The sequence below is a fragment of the Neofelis nebulosa genome, chromosome 7 (genome assembly GCF_028018385.1).
Source record: "Neofelis nebulosa isolate mNeoNeb1 chromosome 7, mNeoNeb1.pri, whole genome shotgun sequence".
Classification (NCBI taxonomy): Eukaryota; Metazoa; Chordata; class Mammalia; order Carnivora; family Felidae; genus Neofelis; species Neofelis nebulosa.
In genome coordinates this window covers 47033469-47045507 of record NC_080788.1, presented here as the reverse complement: position 1 = coordinate 47045507, position 12039 = coordinate 47033469, and the positions used below count along the sequence as shown (strand labels likewise).

At 39.3% G+C, this 12039-nt stretch overlaps 1 long non-coding RNA gene across 1 annotated transcript; it reads left to right on the top strand.

Moving 5' to 3' along the window:
- The first annotated feature begins 1320 nt into the window (after positions 1 to 1320).
- Positions 1321 to 10802, top strand: LOC131516498 (uncharacterized). Its single transcript, XR_009264112.1, has 2 exons — positions 1321 to 7594; positions 10445 to 10802. It is a non-coding gene; the product is annotated as an uncharacterized LOC131516498 (long non-coding RNA).
- The last annotated feature ends 1237 nt before the right edge of the window (positions 10803 to 12039 follow it).

Below are 12039 nucleotides of genomic sequence, written 5' to 3'. Positions count from 1 at the left end.
TGAATGTATCATCTATTTCCTATGTTTGTTTATAAAAATATATATACTTATACATAATTTGTAGGTCAAAGTAATAAATCACTAAATAAAATATAGCATATCAAAATTTGGGAGATAGAGATAAAGCAGTATTTATAGAAAAGAAACTTATGACTTTAAATAGCCTTATTAATTAAAAAAAAGTCTAAGAAATTAGACAAAGAAATTAGACAAAATAGAATAAATTCAAAGAGCATGGAAGGAAGGAAATCAAAAGGCATGTTAGGAAAAACATGCCTGAGAAATTGCAAATATTAATTGCTTTTCCAGTTTTAGTTTGTCCTTGCCTTCATGGAAAGTCCATCTATGTAAGTAGGACACCTGAGCATTACAACTACTTTTGCCCTGAGGGCTTTTGCTGATCTAGGCAAACTTGGACTTCAGTTTTGGTGTTCTCATGGAGTAAGAAAAACAAGAAGTAAGTGCCCCGAGTTTACTCTGATACTGGCAATCTAATAGGACACCCTCTTTCATATCAAGCTTGTCCCAAAAGACCACACCCTCAGAATAAAGCAAACCAGAAGTATATCTGCCCCTAACCCAACCCAGGGCACTACAGTAAAGGTCACCTCTGTGCTGAGCGCAGGTGGTGTTAAACTTGCTTGTCTGGTTCCTTCTTTCCCTTAAATTCTAGCCTGATAGTGGTTTTTTTCTTTTTTAAAATATAATTTTGTCAGTTCTTTAACACTTTTACTAGATTTTAAAATATAGCCTAGAAAAAAATCTCTATATATACTTTAGACAGCATTTAGGTATATATATCACAAGGAAGGCTTGAATTATCTAGCCCAGCATTGTCAGAAACCAAGCTTCTATATGTGGTAAAAGTATAAAAATCCATGTAGGAGTTACATACACCAACTTCAGGATAATGGTTAGTTCTGGAGTGGAAAGGAGGGAAAAGTGATGCAGATAGGCCTTTAGTTTTATTGTCATAGTTTATGTCTTTAAAAGAAAAAGATCTGAAGCAAATTTTCAGAATATTAACATCTCTCTCTCTCTGTCTCTCTCTCTCTCTCTCTCTTTTTAAATATTAACATCTCTTAAATCCTAGTAGTAGGTAACAGCAGACATTGGTGGGTTGTTTGCCCAATATCTATTATCTCTTTCTTTCTTATTAATGGAACTCCAATTTTGATGAGACTGGTTATGTTACTTTGTCAAAGCCCCTTGTGGCCTTGGAATGGCGTTATGAACATAGTTCTGGCCAAAGCAAGGTATGCAGAAGTCCCAGGGAAGGACTTCCTGACACAATAAAACAAAAAGACAACCAAGTTCTGTGTCCTTGCTGCCTGAGATGAAAAAAGGTGGTGGTGGCAATGACCATCTTCACATCATGAGGACGGAAGTCACCCAAGATGGTGCTAAAGGTGGAGAAGGAGCAAGAAAAAAGGATGGTCGCTGCAGACATCTCTAAGATACTGTATTAGCTTTGGACTGCCTACATTCAAACTTCTTATGGTCAAAAAATAAACATTTTTAAGCCACTAATCTTCATTTTTTTGTTACAAGCTCCTGAACCTATTCCTATTAATACACTAGTACATGGATTTTGTTATTTTCTTTATGTGGAAATATCTCATAAATTATTTAAGAATTTTAAAATGATAGCAGAAAATACAGGAAAATAGAAACAGTTTTACCACATGAGTGTAGCTTCTCTGGTCCATTTAGGTTGGCTGAAGGGAACAAATGGCTGTACAATGTCATTCCTTCTATTTAGAAAACGTCTCTTATGCAGAATCTCTTTCCATTTCCAAGTTTATAAAAGAAATCACAGCAAAGTAGTGTTCAGTTCTACTATATCAAATAACTTCTTCTATGGTTCTAAACACAGTGGAGAGAAAGACTGTCCTCTTGTCTGCTTAATACTACAATTCCAGCTTGTTGAATAAGTGGGTTTGACCAATGTCACCGACATCACTTAACTGTAACATGTTCAGTGGCCTGTGACCCTCAGTCATATTGTATCATAAGGGGAATTACATTTGGGTAGTTTGTTAGCAAACAACAGAAAATAACTCTGTAGTCTTGGCAGAAAGAGACTTTCTGAGAAGGAAGTTTCCATGGCTCGAGCTGACCAAGGAAATCAAGTGAGGAAGAGGCAGAAATAGATATATTCAAAGATGTCAGTGGCAGGACAGCTCAGAGACCTTGGCAGATCATCAACTGACTAAATGACTCCAATTATTTATCTCTTCTTTGTGACAAATTCAAAGGGGTGTGTGTGAGTGAGTGCATGTGTGTGTGTGTGTGTGCATGTGTATGAGAGAAAGAGACAGAAAGAGAGAGAGAAGGTGAGACAGAGACATAAAGGGAAAGAGGCTTAATAACTAAGCATAAGCCTAAGGCCTTCTTACTGCTACCAAGATTTGGACTTGAAGACTCTGACAGACAGAGCCCTTAGATTCCGAAAGGATGTGCATCCACTGATGTGCCATTGCCCTGCACATAGTAAAGAACGCTGCTGCTCTGAAAGAAATTTGAGCCACTATAAGGAGGGGTGTGGGTGCCAGGAGGCTAAAGCAATGATGAATACCTGCTGCTGACGTACAAGCGCAGAAGGAAGGGACGTGGTCCTAGAGACTCTCTTAACCACTATTTCCCTACAGCATTGAACTACACAAACTGCTAGTGGAGAATCCCATTTTTGCAGATACTGTTGAAAGTATATTTCTAAGTGTTTTTGTCAAGTGAATATATGAGTATTATTATCAGCTGAAAAGGATACTGCCCAAAGCATGGGCTTGCTAGACATTAAAAACAAAAAAAGAGCAACTTTGAAACTTATTTTCAAGAAGGCTTTTAAACTATTGCCATGTAAGTAGCCCATCGCCTCTGTGAATAGAGTGGTTAATATTCCAAAAACTCAAATACTATTTCAAAATAGAATGTCGTTACCTCATGGCATCATTTATTCAAATGATCAAATAAGTACGTAGACAATGACCCCTTTCATACAATAAGCTAGACTTACTTTTGAAAAAAGCTTTGAAAATCTTTGGAAGTTACTTTCTGAAAGTGTTAAATATTCTTTTTTCATCATTTTGAACTTCATTAACTAAATGACAATTTTGTTTTCCTTAGAACTTATCTTGACATTTCTATTTTCTTTTCATCTCTTTTTTTACTGTGCAGTTAAAACCACCAATGAACAAAGCAGAGCATATTTAAATCTTAAGTTTAAAAAACCTGTTCTGCTTTGCAGTTCAGAATAATGCATGAACACACACACACTTATCTCCTCTTTTTCCAGAGCCTACGTGAACATGAAACTAAAGGAATAAAAAGGGACAAAATCAACAACACTGTAGAATATTAGAAGGGCCAATGGGTGGAGGTGAAATGTTAGCACACATATACAGGATGACAGTGGATAGACTTCCACTCTGGGAGCATAGTGGGCTGAATATTCTGAAGGGTCCAGCTGCTAAAAACTAAGTCTCATATAAGTTGCAACAAACATGATTTCAAATGCAATGCTCAGATCACAAGAAAGTGAAGGAAGTCTCTAAAAACCAAAAGTCCAAGAGGAAAAAAAAAAAAGGAATAGAGGGAAAAGAGAGAAAAGGAGACAGAGAGGAGCAAAGGAAAATGATAAGTGAGCCAGACCCATGGGAGGGAGCAGCGACCAGTATAACATAACTTCATGTTTCATGCCCTATATATGCCTGCATTATTTTCACCAAGCTATGGAACTTTGCATAATAAAATGAACAGGACACACAGGAAATCTAGGATTGGGGAAACACTCCAAAGCTGTACATAAAAAATTCACTGAAATTTAATAATAAAAGTAAATAAATGCATACATAATGCTATTGCCACTTTGTTTTCTAATAAATAAATATTATCATAGTCATAGACAAAACATATCTGTTTGTTTGCTGTGGTGAACTGTAGCTTCCAAGACATGGAGAAGAGGTGGAAGGAAGAATAAGGTTCTTAGGCTGAAATGTTGCCACAGCAGAGATGGAGGGTTCCGGTTCATTGTCTGTTTTCCTTTCTTTTGCTCTGGCTTAAAATAGAAACCCTACCTTTGTTGTTTCCCAGTTTTCTTCTTTCACAAAGAAGCTGCACACACAGCTCAATGCGGCCAGACACAGAGTGCCATCCTGCTGCTCTGAGCACTGTACTGTCTGCTCCAATCCTCACAAACGCTTCCCAGTCCCAATTAGCACAGATGATAACTGGGATGTGTCTATCTCTCCTCTCCTTTATTTTTGTCACAGTGCTGTCTCTGATAGAATGCAATGTGGACTCCTTATTTCTTGGATATCACATGTTCATATGTTTCTTTTAAAATCATAATTCCAAACTTCCTCTCAATACTTTAAGTCTGTTTTGTTGTTGTTGTTCACGACTTGGATTCATATAACCAGAATGTTTACTTGTGCTTGAAATGCCATCTTAAATATTTATATTAAAAAGAATACACAAGCTTTGGAGAACAGTGCAATACATACTTGCAGGTTATATTAGTAAATCGAGGAAAGAGAGAGAAATTGAAGGGTATGTACATGCATGTGTGTGTGTGTCTGTGTGTGCGTGCTGAGTAGCCTTGCATGAGATGCTATGTTTGGCAGTGTGGCCTTTTTTTTTTTTTTTAATCTGATGTTTGGCTACAGCATAAGCATAGTCAAAATCTGAAAAACTGTGGAAAGGCTAACACAATTTCTAGCTTTGGTGATTTTATTCCTTGCTTATTTATCTTGAATATATAAATGTACCCATTACAAAACAAAAACAAAAACAAAAGAGATGGTAATGAGGCAAAAGGCAAGATTGACCCAGAGGCAAATGTTGATAACACCTCTGCAATCTGAAGACTAACTCTTGGGCCCAAGGCAAAGTGTGTGAGCTTAATCTGAAATTCATCCATTAATATAAGACTTTTAAAGGGGGCTGAAGTATTCTTGGTAGCACCACTAATTCTTGGGTGCTACCAGGACCAGAAACAAATGCCCAGACTCTCTGGATGAAAGTAACCAAATTTAGGCTCTCAGGATTCCCACAGGCTAATCGTCTTCATGAACACAAAAGCACAAATTTTAAACAAATTATTAACAAAGCAAATCCAGTGCTATATAAAGGAATTATACAGCACAATCCAATAGGGTTTTTCTAACAATTCAAGGGTAACTTAATATTTGTGAATCAGTTCATGTATTTCACTACATTAACAACAAAAAAGGTAGGAGATAGAACATACAGTCATCTCAATAGGTAGAGTTAAACCTTCTGATAATTTACTCTTAGCAGATTAGGAATAGAAGTAAATTTCCTTAATCTGATAGAGTGTCCATACAAAAATCTACTGCAAATACCTTTATGATGAAATATTGTAGACATCCCCTAGAGATGAGAAATGAAACAAGGATGTCTTTTTTTTTTTTTTTAACAAGATGCCTTCTATATTCACTTTCATTCATCATTGTACTGGTTGTAGCCAATGCAATAAGGCAAGAAAAGAGATCACAAAGATTGGGAAGAAAGAAATAATACTGATTTATTCACAAATGATATGGTTATGTAGATAAAAACGTAAAAACATAAAAACATCAAAAGGTAACTGGCCAAATGCAGGGCCAGATGTGGGGCTTGAACTCACAAACCATGAAATCATGACTTCAGCCAAAGTCAGACACTCAACCAACTGAGCCACCCAGGCACCAGCATACTGAATACCATGTACTGACCATGTACTGAATACATGTTTTCAGTATTTTAAAACAGCAATCATTTGTTATGTCTCATGATTCTGTGGAGTTCCTCCATTGATTTTTCTTGGGCTCACCCTAGGCTATATTCTCCTCAAAAAACAGCTGGGCTGGCCAGTACAAGGTGGCCCTACCTGAACATCTGGCTCTTAATGCCAGCTGTCTACTGGGGTTCATCATTTCTCATCTACATGACGTCTCACTCTTCTGTAGGCTAGATCAATGTCCTTAAATGACAGTCTCAGGACAGCATTCCAAAAGGCCAAAAGAATAAGGTTAAAGGTCCATTGAGGCCTAGCCTTAGATTTTGCAAAATGTCACTTCTGCCTTATGCTACTGGACACAGGAAGTCCCAGGGCCAACCCAGAATCAAGGCGGGGGGTGGGGGTGGGGGTGGAAATAGACCTTGCCTTTGATGGAAGGGGCTGCAAAGTCACCTTGCAAAGGGGTGAACATAACAGGATAGGAGGAATTTGTGACTATTATTCACAATGCTACTCTCTGCCCTCTGCCCACCGTTATTTACGTGTCCATCATGTGCAGAAGAAATGAAAACAAAACACTAAAATTGATTGCCTCTGAGAAGGAGAATAGTGGGTAAGGAAGAGTGGGACAAAGGTTTTTTCATTCTAGGCCCTTCCATACTCTTCTTTTTAAACACATGCACGCTCTATAAAAACAAAGGTTTCTGATGTTCTATAAGGTGCATATAAATCCCTTGCTTTAAAAAGAAAAACTGGAAGGATAGTTTCTCCTATCCTCATCAAATAAATGATGAACAATATTTACTGAATAGGTATTCTAAGAACTGCAAGATTCTTAAACTACTCAGATTCAACCTTGTTCAGTTTTATTCTGCCTCCTAAGAATTCAATTAAAAAATGTGATTGTGTGTATGAAAAATGCTTCCTAAGTTATAAATGTTTTATAACTCACTATACATTATCCACTGCAACTGTTCCTACGTTGTGCCCAGCACTGTATTAAGCTGTGCAGAGGCCACAAAAGGACCAGAAAATAAGTTTTCTGCCAGCAAGAAATTAACAGTCTAGGTGAAGAGACCAGATGATACCCACAAACCAATTATAGTACATTATGCTAGACTGTATGGGTCTGTGCAGACAGTACTCTTTGCTCATTGCAGCCTCATCAGGACCCCACATACAATAAGACCTTGATAAATATGCATTGATGGAGGGATGGATCAATTACCTGGCAGCCTATAACTCAGAGCCTGGTCACAGTACCAATTGTGAGTGCTGGAGACATCTGAGAAGCAGCGATCAGAGGAGTTGGTTGTACTCAGCCAGGCACCCAGGCTGGGCTTTATTTCCAACCAGGATATGACAAAAAGAAAAGACTCAGAGATGGGAAGGAGGTCAAACCAGGGAAGTGGTAAGAGGGCTATAAGATCTCCCAGAGCACCCACCTTCTGCCCTTGCAGCAGGCATCTGGCCAGACAGGAAGCAGGGCTGGGGAGGAGTGGACAGGATGGGCTGGCAAGGGACAGGAAGCACTTGGAGCACCAGGGAGGAAGGGAGGGGACAAATCCCACCACCTAGCAGACCACAGGAAAGCCCCAATCATGGGCACTTCTGGCCTTCCCCACAGAAGAATCCTGCCTTTTCCTCCATACTGAAATTGGCAGCAGAAACAAAGGTGAATTGGACATTCTCCCACTCACCAGGATATTAGTGCCTCTTACAGGGGGACAAACACCAGTGATATAAATAATCAAGGGCCTTGAAGCATCCCGAATGACAGCAAGCCAGGACTCTGAGATGGAAGTAGGCACACCGGAGTTCCTATCCTGATTCCAGGCCCAAGATCCTAAGGTAAGTTAACCTTTGTACACCTCAGTTTTGTTACCTGAGACTAGTCCCTGCCTCACAGGTTGTGAGGATGAAATAAGGTCCCCCCCCCCCGCCCCGGTAAAGCTCTCAGAGGACTCCTTGAGCCTTAGTATTGTTGGAGAGAGCCACAGCTATGGGACCTGGGAGGCTCGGAGGAGGTGCTGGGGACTTGAAAATGAGCAGAATTTAGACCAGCAGAGATGGGGGAGCCAGGGCATCCCAGGTGAGGGCAGGAATCAAGCCCCAGCACAGGAAACTAGGGTGTGGGGGTAGCCGTGAAGTTTTCCCTTTGACTGGCTGTGGGGAGGGGAGCAAGGGAACTACCTCTGGAAGGGCAGACGGGGTATTCTGGGGATACTGGCATGTCCAGAGCAAGAAACCAGACCTTGTTCTGGAGTCAACTGGGAGCTGTGAAGTGTTTGAACAGGGTGACCAGTTGAGCAGTGGGAGGTGGGATAGGAGGCGGATGAGGTGGACTAGTGCAGGGAGGTCATGGGGCCCAGGCACAGCTCTTGGAGAGGGGTGGGAATGTGGCTGCCTTTCAAATAGATCAACTCTGACACATTCTGGGAAGGACCTAGGGTGGAGATAGAATTCTAATTCTTAGGACTCTATCTCTTTCACAACTACCTTCAAAGGGGAGAAGGCTGGGTGACAAGGGAGGAGATAAAGGGCCACGTTAATGATTGGAGAGGCCATATGGTGTAGGAAAACATCGATACATCTCGTCTAATCATTCACAAAGAAAGTGGCTGCAAGAGAGGAGTGAGAAATGAACAGCTCTGCAGCCTGACCAGCGAGCTGTAGTCCAGATGTGGTCTGGCCTTGGGCGACATGAAAAATGGATTGCTTCCTCAATCTCCCTGAAATGTCTTTACGGTCCCGTTGCCCTATTAGGACTACCCTTTCCCTCAATTGCCCAGACCTCATGGCCACACCCAAATACACTATGTTTCCATGTGAGGGTGTGGTGTAGACATCTGAAAGCCCACAGTGCTACTCCCCACCTATGGCACTTCGGACAGATGACTTATATTGGGCCCTTGAGACCTCTGTAGTAAATTGAGATGCAGATGAATCCTTCAGCAGTGGACTTAACTACTTGGAACCTCAGTCTCAGAAATCTGTTGAAACTCTGACCTCAACTGACTGCTGAGTGTACCTTGAGAGAGTTCATGTGTTTCCCTTTCAAGTTGACCCCTAAGTCCACAGATGTTGTTTGCTCTTAATACGAAGATATGTCCCAATCTGTGAGAACATCTGAATTTGCGATAAACTTAGAGTCAGGTGCCAGGGTACATGTTCCAGAGACTTGTAGGTGTTCTAAGCCCAAATTTTTTTTTCTGAAGAAATTATGTGAAGTATTGACACTGGTGAAACATTTCCAAAATGCAACCCGATTCAGTACATCTTCCTGAAGAGAAATGGCAGGAAAACCGAAGGCTACACAAGAAGGCAGTAATCCAAATGTAGAAAAAATTAAAATGTCATATGATTTTAAGCAACTGATATATTGAAAGAAAAGAAAGACCATTTGACCTTGACTTTATGGTGACTCTTTCCCCTTTGAGTAGCTCACAGGTCCTGACATTGGATCCGTAGAGAGGACCATGTGATCCCAGCATATTGTCCCTCCCTGTGGTGGGAAATAATGAACTGATGGTAATAACACAAGTGCATTTTTTATGGGTTATAACTTTTTAAATCAACCATAGAGAAAGCCTTTATTACAATTGAAGAACTGAACAGAGAGCTTGTGAATGTTAACAACATTAAAAATCAAAGTGTCACTGTCAAAGGGGCTCCAGACTAATTCAGTGGGTTGGCTTGCATCCTCTAGAAAAGTGAAATTACTGAGGAGGAATCCAAAGCAATCACATCAACATGAAATGCCCAAATCCTACATTTGGTAAATTTGGCAGATTTGTTATTCATCAAACTGCATTTTAGAGAATTGGGCTGCTTCTTACAGAAGGTAGGAGATGAAAGACGAAGAGTGACCTTGCCTTTCAGAGAGGGAAGTAAATTACTGACCGAAGATGAATAGAACAAAAAAATAGAGGTTCAAGAATAATATTTAAAGTTAAAAATATCAGCAATTGAGGAATTTTTAGGAAATAATAATTATCAAACCTTAGGAAAAGAAGAGGTAGGGGAAGTACAGAATCATGTGACCTAAATCCTCATCGTATTTTCATAACAAGGAGTCAAAAGACTGTTGTAAAGCTGAGGAAATTAAGAAACACTGGTATAAGCTTGTTGTTTTGGGGGGCCTTGATTTCAGCTCAGATCAAGACCTCACAGTTCATGGGATGGAGCCCCGTGTCGGGCTCTGCACTGAGACTGCAGAGCCTGCTTGGGATTCTCTCTGTTCCTCTTTCTCTGCCCCTCCCATGCTTGTGGTGTCTCTCAAAATAAATAAATAAACTTAAAAAAAATAAGCTTATTGTTTTGAATTATGGAATAAACCACAGAAGAATGAAAAAGAGAAACAGGAGAACAGGACTATGTTTGGGGCACATAAACCAGGAGAAAATTGCTTTGCATTGCAAGCTTTCTTTTGCTATTTTGTTTTTTACCAGGTACATCAATGTGTCAATAATATGTTTAGGGTGTGTGTGCGTGTGTGTGTGTGTGTGTGTCTGTGTGTTTCCCTTATAGGCAAGGACCATGACATAGCCATCTTTTTTTTTTTCCTATGTCTACCCTTGTAACTGGCACAATAGCAATAAATTAATAACAATAATAGGAAAACCATCTGTTAGTTAAGTGCCTACCATGCCCAGAGGCTGAGCCAAGCGCTTCACAAATATATTGTTATTCCTTACACAGCCCTGCAAGATAAACATTCTGTCCATCCAATGAGGAAGTGGATGTAAAGGAGTTCAAGAAGAAGAAGAAGAAGAAGAAGAAGAAGAAAAAGAAAGAAAGAAAGAAAGAAAGAAAGAAAGAAAGAAAGAAAGAAAGAAAGAAAGAAAAGAAAGAAAAGAAAAAAGAAAACAGAAACAGAATTGTCCAAGGAAACACAACTGATTAATGACAGGATTTGAGCCCAGGTCCTGAAATCTAGCAGGATTTAAAACTAAGTCTGACTATCTCTAAGACCTGGGGATTTTGTTTGTTTGTTCTTTTTAAAACTAAACCACCATTTGAATGAATAATTGTGAATAAATGATGGTGAATAAGTCAATGCATATGAAACTTAAAATGATGTCAGTTATGTAGTTCCATGCCTCAAGAATATTCTATCAAGTATCACTATCTAGGTCCAAAAAGCTTTAGACTCATAAACTTACTATGCCTGAAATAACTGGAAGAGAGTATTGTAAAGTCATAAATAAGGCCTGGTAGAAGCCAGAGGGAAAATTTAGATTCTTAAAGTAAGTGGCGAGATTTTGTCCAGTAATGGAACAAATTGAAGTAATCCAGGCTGAAAGAACACTGGGTAGTAAATATACATTGAATCAACCTCAACACTTACAGCTTTCTGGACTAAAATATTATTTTCATGCAGATTTAAATGGCTTAGGCATTAGGGCTTACTGCAAAATTAGTTTAAGTGGCTATGTCTTTGAGCCCAAACAAGGTCATACAGATGCAAGAGTGTGTTCAGCCTTAGAAGAAAGAAACAGAATGTCCTCATATGGGTATCTACAAATTATATTCTGATATACTGGATTAAGATACACATTATAGCACATGCATAAAAATAGGAAACATAAAAGGATGAACTGAATACTGCATATAAACACAAGTTCTACTTTTTCTTCTTACTCCCCAATTGGTAGTCTTATACAACCCCAGCTACAGTCCACTCAAAAGAATACTGGTATATGGGGTGGATTATCATATACTGAGCAAGAAATGATGGAGAATAAATGGTCTATAGGAGGAAATAAAAGTATTATAATTAGAGTCAACATTTATCAAGAACTTACCCTGTACTAGGCACTGTTCTAAGCAGTTTGTATTAACTCATGGAATCCTTATAACAACCCTACGGGCAGGTTGTATGGTTAATCTCCATTTCACAAGAGACGAGACTGAGGCCCTGAAAGATTAAATAATTTACCTGAGGTCACACAGCTAGTGAGTGTTGGAACTAAAAGGCCTTTTTAAAATAAAACACTTGATTTTGGAATAATGTTTGATTTACAGAAAAATTGCAAAGATAGCACAAAGAACTCCCGTATACCTGTCAAACAGCCTCCCCATGGTTAACATCTCATCTCACCATGGGGTACTGGCACACTAAGAAACCAACATTAGTACATTACTATTAACTAAACTCCAGGTTTATTTGGATTTCAACAGTGTTCTCACTAATGTTCTCTTTCTGTTCCAGGATCAAATTTGGATATCTCGTTGAATCTAACTGTCCTGTCTCCTAAGCCTCCTCTGGTCTTTGACAGTTTCTTAGTCTTTCT